This window comes from Salvelinus alpinus, chromosome 2 (genome assembly GCF_045679555.1).
Source record: "Salvelinus alpinus chromosome 2, SLU_Salpinus.1, whole genome shotgun sequence".
NCBI classification, from domain to species: Eukaryota; Metazoa; Chordata; class Actinopteri; order Salmoniformes; family Salmonidae; genus Salvelinus; species Salvelinus alpinus.
In genome coordinates this window covers 16,953,530-16,966,141 of record NC_092087.1, presented here as the reverse complement: position 1 = coordinate 16,966,141, position 12,612 = coordinate 16,953,530, and the positions used below count along the sequence as shown (strand labels likewise).

Here is a 12,612-nt window from a genome sequence, read left to right as displayed (position 1 = left end):
GTCAAAATACTGTTGGTTAAATACTGTATCTTTAAGTGTATAGAAACCAATGTTGCTGCTTTATTACTTGTTATAGAGGAAACATACTAATACTTTATTACTTATAGAGGAAATATACTAATACTTTGAGGGCAAAGGGAGCGATAGAGACAGAAGTGCTGAAAGACAGATTTTGGATGTGTGGACAGGGGTACAGTAATTTACAGTACCGCAGGCAATGTCCTCCAGATCTCCTGATTTCTAGTTCTCCAATGTGTAGAATGTCCATTCCCTTGTTGTTCCAGGTCTCTAGTCCACCACCATTATGGAAGCAGTAAAAAGTCAACATTTTTGCATAACCGTTTTAGAGGAGTCTCTTCTCAAATGTGGTTGTCTACATTTAGCAGCAAAATACGAACATATGGAAATTAATACATTCTAGACAAAGTTTTCAATGAAGATGGATGTAGGAGTTCTACCACCAATATCACTTAACTACAGAGAAAGACAGTGATCCAACAAAGTGATCCAACACTACCCTTTAAGTATTTGTGCAACAAATAACAACAGGTACAAAATCCTTAGTTCAATACAGTTCACCTAATTTCCCCATATATCCCACCATAGTCACTGGAGACAACTTAAGAACTGTAGACGATGTGGACTAATGACAATGATGGGAGAACCTCACAGTTAAACTATGACTACGTTACAACTTAAACATCAGAATTCCCTTATAGCCCAGCCTGAAAAACATCCCCCAGACATCAGTATGTTTCCATGGCCTTCATTCCAGTTTTCCTTTTTTTCCTGAGTAACGTATCTCAATGACGGAATAGCTAGTCCCCTTCCCACTCCCCCCAGTCCCCTCTCATGCATTTAAGAGTGTAGTTATGCATTGAGACCGTTGGCTACGTCCGTGAAGACCAGGCGACTGGGTCCCCTGGGAGGTCGTGAGAGTCTGGGGGGGGGACGACGACTGTGAGACACAATAGTTGCCATGGTAATACTAGAATCATCCACCATAACTTTGTAATGCCATGGCCATAAGGGGTCATATGAACAGATTTTTCCTTTTGTAACCAATGAATAATGAATCTTCCACTGCTGTGATTGCTTATAACATTTGTTTTAGTAATGTAGCGTTAGGGAAACAAATCAACGGGTGGAGAAGTGAATTGAGTACTTAAGATATCTACTGTATGTTAATTTGGAAGAGATAATTATGTAGTATTTGTCAGTGTAAAGAAAACCAGTACTGCCACACACATATTGTTATAATCACATACATAGCCTAGTCATGTCAATCACAAGGGGAAAATTAGGAAATCAATAATTTTGGGACATTTAGGAGCAGTGAAATGAGAGTGATAGGCAGTAATCAACGTTCTTGATGGTATTAGGCACACAGAGAGAAGATGTGAAATGAGGGTATAGGTGTGTGTCACTCCAGATCACTCCAGTGTAGTAGAAAAGGTTGTGCATGTGTGTACAGTGGTATTCTGTTGTAATCTTTGAACTTGTTGTATGTAAATGGAGAATAATTAACACGGCAAGGTCCACACGTAGTATTTAAGTGTTTTTTGAAAGGGTAGCTTAAGGAAAATGGAACAACAGACACAAATTAGACTTTACCATATGACTTATTTCCATTTTGCCTATTGTCAAAACTTTCAAGAAAAATTTCAATTAATATGAGTATAAAATAGCAACTGGTTACTGGTAATGTAAGCACTGTAATCACAAAGCTCTGTTGGAGTACATTAAGATGCTCTGAACCTATAGATTTATGAATCCTTTGTAGATTAACATAGATGAGATCCAGTAAGATCCAGTAACTGTAGATCAGTGAGCAATAGATCACTGCAGGTTATTAAAGCTGAGTCTAAACATAATGTAACCATCAAGACTTGTATCATCGTAGATCTACAGTAGAGGATCAGTATCACTGAAGAGGGGAGTGTAGCCGGGGCACTGCTTCAGACCTGTGTCATATACTACCTTGTTATTGGGTCCTGTGAGGTTGTGGTCCAGTAGTTCCTGTTCCAAGTCATCCTGTTCCTCTGCCGGGTCAAAGTTATACATGGGCATCAGCTGGTGCCTCAGCTTCTCCAGTCTGAACAGTGAACACAGGGCAGGAGGAAAGTAATAGTTAGAAAAATGCATCTATGTAGTATTGAAACCTTTAATGAATTGTTAGAAACACATTACATTTTAAATGTTGGTCATTTAGAAGACGCTCTTTTCCAGAGTGACTTACAGTTAGTGCATTCAAAAAAAAGTAATAACTATAAGCTTGGGTTACTATACAGATCTAAGAATGGTTTTACTATATCCATTCAAAATCATTTACTAACCCAACTGCTGCTTCCTATCCTACACTATGGTGACGTCATCTATCAAAACAAAACCAAGACCTTACTTTGTGAATTAGATGTCATTTATAACAATCTTTTCAGATTAATTATTGGATGCCGTTATAAGACTCATAATTGCACAATGTATGAATTACTAAATTGGCTGTCACTCCAAAACAGAAGACAGTAGTTGCCTTATACTTTTTATTTCATTGTTATTATCATTAGACAGTAGTTGCCATATCATTGTTATTATCATTAGACAGTAGTTGCCATATCATTGTTATTATCATTAGACAGTAGTTGCCATATCATTGTTATTATCATTAGACAGTAGTTGCCATATCATTGTTATTATCATTAGACAGTAGTTGCCATATCATTGTTATTATCATTAGACAGTAGTTGCCATATCATTGTTATTATCATTAGACAGTAGTTGCCATATCATTGTTATTATCATTAGACAGTAGTTGCCATATCATTGTTATTATCATTAGACAGTAGTTGCCATATCATTGTTATTATCATTAGACAGTAGTTGCCATATTTTTTGTTACTAAGTGTTCTTTGTTTGTTTCAACATTTCAAATAAATAAATATATAGCTATATGAGACAACCACATATCATAATCATAGTAAGTACATTTTTCCTAAAATAGTAATCAGCTACAGTGAGGGAAAAAAGTATTTGATCCCCTGCTGATTTTGTACGTTTGCCCACTGACAAAGATATGATCAGTCTATAATTTTAATGGTAGGTTTATTTGAACAGTGAGAGACAGAATAACAACAAAAATATCCAGAAAAATGCATGTCAAAAATGTTATAAATTGATTTGCATTTTAATGAGGGAAATAAGTATTTGACCCCTTCTCAATCAAAAAGATTTCTGGCTCCCAGGTGTCTTTCATACAGGTAACGAACGGAGATTAGGAGCACACTCTTAAAGGGAGTGCTCCTAATCTCAGTTTCTTACCTGTATAAAAGATACCTGTCCACAGAAGCAATCAATCAATCAGATTCCAAACTCTCCACCATGGCCAAGACCAAAGAGCTCTCCAAGGATGTCAGGGACAAGATTGTAGACCTACACAAGGCTGGAATGGGCTACAAGACCATCGCCAAGCAGCTTGGTGAGAAGGTGACAACAGTTTCTGTGATTATTCGCAAATGGAAGAAACACAAAAGACCTGTCAATCTCCCTCAGCCTGGGGCTCCATGCAAGATCTCACCTCGTGAAGTTGCAATGATCATGAGAACGGTGAGGAATCAGCCCAGAACTACACAGGAAGATCTTGTCAATGATCTCAAGGCAGCTGGGACCATAGTCATCAAGAAAACAATTGGTAACACACTATGCCGTGAAGGACTGAAATCCTGCAGCGCCCGCAAGGTCCCCCTGCTCAAGAAAGCACATATACATGCCCGTCTGAAGTTTGCCAATGAACATCTGAATGATTCAGAGGACAACTGGGTGAACGTGTTGTGGTCAGATGAGACCAAAATGGAGTTCTTTGGCATCAACCCAACTTGCCGTGTTTGGAGGAGGAGGAATGCTGCCTATGACCCCAAGAAACCATCCCCACCGTCAAACATGGAGGTGGAAACATTATGCTTTGGGGGTGTTTTTCTGCTAAAGGGACAGGACAACTTCACCGCATCAAAGGGACGATGGACGGGGCCATGTACCGTCAAATCTTGGGTGAAAACCTCCTTCCCTCAGCCAGGGTATTGAAAATGGGTCGTGGATGGGTATTCCAGCATGACAATGACCCAAAACACACGGCCAAGGCAACAAAGGAGTGGCTCAAGAAGAAGCACATTAAGGTCCTGGAGTGGCCTAGCCAGTATCCAGACCTTAATCCCATAGAAAATCTGTGGAGGGAGCTGAAGGTTCGAGTTGCCAAACGTCAGCCTCAAAACCTTAATGACTTGAAGAAGATCTGCAAAGAGGAGTGGGACAAAATCCCTCCTGAGATGTGTGCAAACCTGGTGGCCAACTACAAGAAACGTCTGACCTCTGTGATTGCCAACAAGGGTTTTGCCACCAAGTACTAAGTCATGTTTTGCAGAGGGGTCAAATACTTATTTCCCTCATTAAAATGCAAATCAATTCATAACATTTTTGACATGCGTTTTTCTGGATTTTTTTGTTGATATTCTGTCTCTCACTGTTCAAATAAACCTGCCATTAAAATTATAGACTGATCATTTCTTTGTCAGTGGGCAAACGTACAAAATCAGCAGGGGATCAAATACTTTTTTCCCTCACTGTAAGTCAGTGCTAGTAGGAAAAGAAAAGTGTGAGTGTTATTCTTTTTTTCTTTTTTAGGGGAAGGGGGGACACCATGGGATTTAATCAAGATTCTTGATTAAGGTAGGTTTTCAGAATATGGGCAGGTACTCCTCTGTGCTAACGTCAGCTCGTTCAACTTTTGGGTTCCCAGGACAAAGATTACTGACATTTTTCTCTTAATGCTATAATTATTTGGATATGCATGGAAGGTAGCCCTCCCTTTCACAAATCTGGCTGATAATTTCAACTCTTATATAATGAGGAATTTCAAGGAACTTCCTCACCTCTTCCGTTTCCTGATATACAGCATCTGGGAGTGGGAGACATGGTGGGGCACAGGGAGTCACACATATCATTGTTAATTATATAAGAGGAGGAAATTAAACTCATTCATACTGTGTACACTGTCGTGACAAACAGACATATTTTGTGGGCATGGAAACTAGGTAGTGACTGAAGCGATTGCTTTCTTACCACGACCAATGTCAGGCCAATTACAGTGATGATGCCAAAGGGCACCAACACCATGCCCATCTCAGAGCCCTCGAGCTCCAACTCTGGCAGCTTGGTGGCATTGAAGCTTGTCTCGTTGGTTGTTGTTATAGTAATGCTAGTGGTCATGAGTTTTGTCCTGGACTCTGTGACATTCTCCTGTTCCATCCTGGCGTCCGTTGTAACAGTGAAAATAGGGGTCATGGAGGTGCTGGAGACAGTGGAGAGAAAGCTAGCGGTGGTGTTGGCCGTAGTCATATCCAGGGTTTCAGCTGAGAGGAAACAACAAAGTCATGTGGAGAGTTGTCTTGTTGTGTCCCACTGCTGTGGTTGTCTCAATGTGACTCTTGTCTGTATCTCAGGTGTGTCACAACAGCCACAGGTTGGCTCTTTCTGGACTGAGGTCTGCTGAAGCATTAGGAATGCATTGAGTACACCAGAACACACTCTCCAGGCACAACCTGAAACAGATCATTTAACACCATCAGATCAGAAAACAAACAAACATATTATGCACACTACAATAGCATATCATATGGCTTGGTTGGTTGTAGGTTGGTTTTATGTGTGTGTAGCATGTTTGAGGTCTGAAATACACATATGTCAAACAGGAGGGCACTTTCATTCTGATTCTGATCAAGGCAAAACCTCTGATCACCTACTGAAAGCAGCCAGGTGTTAATCTTTTTGTGAAATACTGAAACAAATTGGCACCAAGGTGCATCCTCCATAAAAACTAAACTAGATGCAAAATATTTGTGTGTATTTTTCACAGTGCTCATGACATGACACGATGTTCGCCTCGTAGAAGTGTGTATTTGTAGAAACAGATAAAAGCATATACGTCCCCACCCCTGGTTCCATCAGATTAAACCCAAGAACCTGTTGTGCCGACAGGGCAGCAGTGGGTGTTGTGGGCAGGATGTGGGCACCAGAAGCAGAGAAAAGGGTGGCAGAACATAGCAGAGAAAATACAGAGGAAAACCAACCCTAAGAAATTCAGCACACTTTGTTAGGCAATGTGTCAGAAGGTGTGCTGTTTACACAGTCGCTCCGAAGTTTGCACACATACAGTAGTACTGCACAACCACACACACACCACCCTTTATATAGTTTATATAGTATTTGCTTATGATGATTTATAAAGCATGTACAGTGTATAAACCTTATAAAGGGCTAGTGTAGGCTTCATTAAGCCTTCATAAGATATCATTAAAGTGTGAGCCAGAGGGTCAGTGTATTGACATGCTGAATTCTGCCATGTACAATAGTATGGCAGACATGATACAATCTACTATAGTCTCACACAAATAAAATAAAATTGTATTTGTCACATGCTTTGTAAACAACAGGTGTAGACGAACAGTGAAATGCTTACTTAGTATGGGCCCTTCCCAACAATGCAGAGAGAAAAATATAGAAACAATTATAACACGAGGAGTAAATACACAATGAGTAACGATAACTTGGCTATATACACAGGGTACCAGTACCGAGTCGATGTGCAGGGGTATGGGGTAATTGAGGTAGATATGTTCAGGTAGGGGTAAAGTGACTAGGCAACAGGATAGGTAAGAAACAGTAGCAGCAGCTTATGTGATGAGTCAAAAGAGTTGGTGCAAAAAGGGTCAATGCAGATAGTCCAGGTAGCTATTTGGTTAACTATTGATCAGTCGTATGGCTTGGGGGTAGAAGCTGTTCAGTGTCCTGTTGGTTCCAGACATGGTGCATCGGTGCCGCTTGCAGAACAGTCTGTGATTTGAGTGGCTGGAGTCTTTGACAATTTTTTTAGCCTTCCTCTGACATTGCTTGGTATAGAGGTCCTGGATGGCAGGGAGCTCGGCCCCAGTGATGTACTGGGCCGTACACACTACCCTCTGTAGCGCCTTGTGGTCGGATGCCAAGCAGTTGCGATACCAAACACTGATGCAGCCAGTCAAGATGCTCTCAATGGTGCAGCTGTATAACTTTTTGAGGAACTGAGAGCCATGCCAAATCTTTTCAGCCTCCTTCATGACTGTGTTAATGTGTGTGGACCATGTTAATTCCTTACTGATGTGGACGCAGAGGAACTTGAAGCACTCAACCCGCTCCACTGCAGCCCTGTCAATGTTGATGGGAGCGTGCTCGTCCGTCCGTTTCCTGTAGTCCACAATCAGCTCCTTTGTCTTGCTGACATTGAGGGAGAGGTTGTTGTCCTGGCACCGCTCTGCCAGGTCACTGACCACCTCTCTATAGGCTGTCTCATTGTCGTCAGTGATCAGACCTTCCACTGTCATGTCGTCAGTAAACTTAATGATGGTGTTGGAGTCGTGCGCAGCCATGCAGTTGTGGGTGAACAACACCATAGTGCTTGGAAGAAGACTATGGTGTTGAACACTGAGCTGTAGTCAATGAACTGAATTCTCATATAGGTGTTCCTCTTGTCCAGGTGGGAGGGCAGTGTGGAGTACAAAATAAATTGTGTCATCTGTGGATCTGTTGGGGTGGTATGTGAATTGGAGTGGGTCCAGGGTGTCTGGGAGGATGGTGTTGATGTGAGCAATGACCTTTCAAAGCATTTTATGGCTACAGATGTGAGTGCTACGGGGCGATAGTCATTTAGACAGGTTACCTTTGCGTTCTTGGGCACAGGGACTATGGTGGTCTGCTTGAAACATGTAGGTATTACAGACTGGGTTAGGGAGAGGTTGAAAATGTCAGTGAAGACACCCGGCAGCTGATCGGCACATGCTCTGAGTATGCGTCCTGGTCGTCTGTCTTGCCCCGCAGCCATGTGAATGTTAACCTGTTTTAAGGTCCTACTCACATTGGCTATGGAGAACGAGATCACACAGTCGTCAGGAACTGCTGGTGCTCTCATGCATGGTTCAGTGTTGCTTGCCTCGAATCGAGCCGTGAAAACAAAGACACATGAGCCATCCCCGGTCCCACCTCAGAATGCAGCCTGCCAGCTGTCTGTCTGTTTATTCATATAATGAGGAACATGTGCAGTGCAAGATCTCAACCAATCACAACCCAGAGCCAGTCTCAGCCTTTGTCACTGTCCAATTGGAGATCAAATACAGTACAAAGACAGTCAACATAACATTTCCATAATATAGCACGTTTCTCAAGTTAATCATCTCTTATTGTCCTTTTCACACCATGAAATGTTGCACAGTGATCATTCCTCTGTAAGTCAATAAGTATAAATACGGCAAACGCCTGGCTTTTAATCCTGCCAACATGACATGCAAGCTCGTCTTAATTGCCCTCCCAGATTAGGGGTATGTACCTACCTTTCCTTGATGTGATTACCGCTATTTTTTTTAAAAGGAGCCGTAGTAGGTAGCCAGATAGAGGGGTAATATCCTAGGGAGAAGGAACGTTTCCCCTCTCTCTACCCCTCCTCTCTCTACCCTTCCTCCTCTCTCTACCGCTCCTCCGCTTATCCCTTCTGAGGGGGTGTTTACATGGAAAACACTTCTTCTCACCTCCTGCTCCACTCCACACATAGCAAGCCGACCCCTGGATGATTCCAGAGGATTCCCCGTCTATCTCTTCTTTAGATCTGTTCCCCTATCCTGGCCCTTGTGTTTCAGATAACAGTAGCCGCTCCAGGGATGCTGCAACCAGAGCCCTGTGATCCAAAGCTCCCTCCCCATCCCTCCTGTGATAGGTCGGCTGGGGTGAAAGCAGCAGCTGGCGTTGGCTCTCTGAGCCGTCCATCTGGCTTTATAGGGATGAGAAGGGGATTTAATGGTTGGGGAGACCAGATGCTGTCAGGCCAAGACGGATGATTATATCCGGGTGGCTGGCCTGGGGAAATTAACCCTATGATGTCACATCCTCTAACAGGCAAGGGACTGGGGATTCTCAGTGAGGCAAATGCGCTTTCAATCAAGCCCTTTTCATTCATAGTACCGTTAGGTTGTAAGGATTTGTTTGAGTTTTGTAATTTTGAGAAATCATACATATGAGATACTATATTTTACGCCAAAGGTCACCCATAAGAATTCAATTCAATCAGTCAGCACACAACGCAGTAATAGCTACATCTTTATTTTAATGAAAACATCTGCATACTTGAGGACCAATATTGAGATAAATTGTCTTGTTTTATTATAATACATTATCAAAACAGGTGAAGCATGATGTTCAGGACAGTAACCAACACGGTCAACCCTGACCAACATAATGTTCTCTCTTCATTTCTGGCTTCTTTGATTCACTTAGCTCATTTTGAAGGAGTCTGCAGTCATCATGGCCACCAATCATTTTGAGAAGAAAATCAGATGCTTTAAATTAAGGTTATTTGTTCAAACTTTTTTATCCAGGTTAGTCTCAGTGAGATAAAATTAATATAATTTTGAGAGACTGGTCTACTCTTACCTTCATAGTCGATGGTTCCATCTCAATCTTTATCTGGCTCCATCGTCTGCTCTGCCTCTAACTCATTCAGTGGTTCTGATGCATTCATCAACACATACTGTACCTGCAAATAGAGGTGGTTTGTTACTGATTCTTAAAGTTAATTTAAGTTCATATTGAGGTAAAACAGGCAAAAAGGTCTCTAAACTGGAACCAAGCAATAGATGCTGTAGGTAATGTTAGGCTTACTTCAATATATTCCACTCGATATATCCCTTGGCCTCTTTGTCAAACACATTGAAAGCAGCTCGTAGCTCTGCATCTTGGCCCTTTGCTCTTTCATGGGCCAATGCAATTAGACCCAGGAAGCTACGGTTAAAGGTACCTTTTCCTGTGATGACACAAAAACAAGTAATAAGGAAGATATTACTACTAGCTAGCTGTATATAAGAAACAGAATTTGACAGCCTTCGTTATCCAATTTCCTTTGATGTATTTTTAATAAATAGAAATAAAGAAGGAAAGTATGTCTTTAACATCGTTAGTGGAATCAGTATATATTAGTACTAGGTGTTTGGTATCTATTAACGGTAGAAATAAAAAATACCTAGACCTGAGTCTTGGTGGATCACATTATTGCAATAAGGCATTGAAAAGGTAAAACACTGACATCTAGTGATGACAGAAATCCTACTATAAATAAATCTCCTAACATGTCATGTTACAGTACAATGCATTTGATTTTCACATCTCTCATTATAAAATGAATCTTCACGAAAAAAAGTTTATCAACTGTGTAAGAACAGTACAGTTTGATACAATTCTATACGGAATTTGACAGTAGAATACCAGCATTGTTTACATTTTTCATCAGCTATAACAGTGTATTGCAGTATACAGAATATAATTTTGATGGTGGATAACATTGTATTAGTTACTAAAATAAATAGTAAGAGTATATACAGTTGAAGTCGGACGTTTACATACACTTAGGTTGGAGTCATTAAAACTCGTTTTTCAACCACTCCACAAATGTCTTGTTAACAAACTATAGTTTTGGCAAGTCGGTTAGGACATCTACTTTGTGCATGACACAAGTAATTTTTCCTACATTTGTTCACAGACAGATTATTTCACTTATAAGTCACTGTATCACAATTCCAGTGGGTCAGAAGTTTACATACAATAAATTGACTGTGCCTTTTAACAGCTTGGAAAATTCCAGAAAATGATGTCATGGCTTTAGAAGCTTCTGATAGGCTAGTTGACATAATTTGACTCAATTGGAGGTGGACCTGTGGATGTATTTCGAGGCTTACCTTCAAACTCAGTACCTCTTTGCTTGACATCATGGGAAAGTCAAAAGAAATCAGCCAAGACCTCAGAATTTTTTTTGAAGAACTCCACGAGTCTGTTTCATCCTTGGGAGCAATTTCCAAACGCCTGAAGAAACCACGTTCATCTGTACAAACAATAGTACGCAAGTATAAACACCATGGGACCACGTAGCCGTCATACGGCTCAGGATGGAGACGCGTTCTGTCTCCTAGAGATGAACGTACTTTGGTGCGACAAGTACAAATCAATCCCAGAACAACAGCAAAGGACCCTGTGAAGATGCTATAGGAAACAGGTACAAAAGCATCTATATCCAAGTAAAACGAGTCATATATCGACATAACCTGAAAGGCCGCTCAGCAAGGAAGAAGACACTGCTCCAAAACCGACATAAAAAAGACAGACTACGGTTTGCAACTGCACATGGGGACAAAGATCATACTTTTTGGAGAAATGTCCTCTGATCTGATGAAACAAAAATAGAACTATTTGGCCACAATGACCATCATTATGTTTGGAGGAAAAAGGGGGAGGCTTGCAAAATGTGGCAAAATGGCTTAAGGACAACAAAGTCAAGGTATTGGAGTGGCCCTGACCTCAATCCTATAGAAAATTTGTGGGCAGAACTGAAAAAGTGTGTGCGAGTAAGGAGGCCTACAAATCTGACTCAAAAAATGTTTACTCCAAAATTCACCAAACTTATTGTGGCAAGCTTGTGGAAGGCTACCTGAAACGTTTTACCCAAGTTAAACAATTTAAAGGCAATGCTACCAAATGCTAATTGAGTGTTTGTAAACTTCTGACCCACTGGGAATGTGATGAATGAAATAAAAACTGAAATAAATCATTCTCTACTATTATTCTGACATTTCACATTCTAAAAATAAAGTGGTGATCCTAACTGACCTAAAACAGGACATTTTTACTCTGATTAAATGTCAGACATTGTGAAAAACTGAGTTTAAATGTATTTGGCTAAGGTGTATGTAAACTTCTTACTTCAACTATATATATATATATGTATGTGTATATGTATGTATATGTATGTATGTTTATATGTATGTGTATATATATGTATGTGTGTATATGTATGTATGTATGTTTATATGTATGTGTGTATATATATATATATATGTTTGTGTAATGTGCATAAAACATAACGGTCACTTTAAAATAAAGGTCAAATTATGAAAGATATATTAACCAGCTTTGTCCACATCTTTGGCCATATGAAGGAGCTCTCTTGGTAGGGTTGATTCCCTTTAAGGTCATCAGTCCCTCCAGCTCCTGTGTCTTCACTGTTCCATTTTCTTCCTCATCAAACATCTCAGAAAACACCTTTATATTTAGTGATCTGCTCCTGTGTCAAAGTGATTGCCTGGGAAAAGAATGATGAATAAGAATAACTTTTGATGGAACTGAGAAGTTCATTTTATTTATTTATGTAGGCCTGTAAATGACATGCATTTATACTGATACGTTATGTACTTAACTAATCAAGGTTTACGCTCATGCCCAAGGCCAATGGTCAGTTTTCCAGAACATTTAATCCATATAAAATGTGAGCCCATGTTGACAAATTGTAGAATCCTACAAATTATTGAAAAATAGACATGGTCAGATTGACACAAAATCTTTGATATTACTTATGAACCTCTTACCCTTTCCCCTGGGTTAGATATACAAGGAGACCTTTTATGGTATACAGGGTATGGGCTCACACTTTGTCCAAGAGGAATCTGTTACTTGCTGGAATCAGTGCTATTAGTCATGACTAGCAACAGGTATACACTA

General features: G+C 40.4%; 2 pseudogenes; both read right to left on the bottom strand.

Moving 5' to 3' along the window:
* Window positions 1–40: 40 nt before the first annotated feature.
* Window positions 41–8,851, bottom strand: LOC139555049 (uncharacterized protein C3orf18 homolog; annotated as a pseudogene).
* Window positions 8,664–12,331, bottom strand: LOC139540553 (calglandulin-like; annotated as a pseudogene).
* Between the last annotated feature and the right edge of the window lie 281 nt (window positions 12,332–12,612).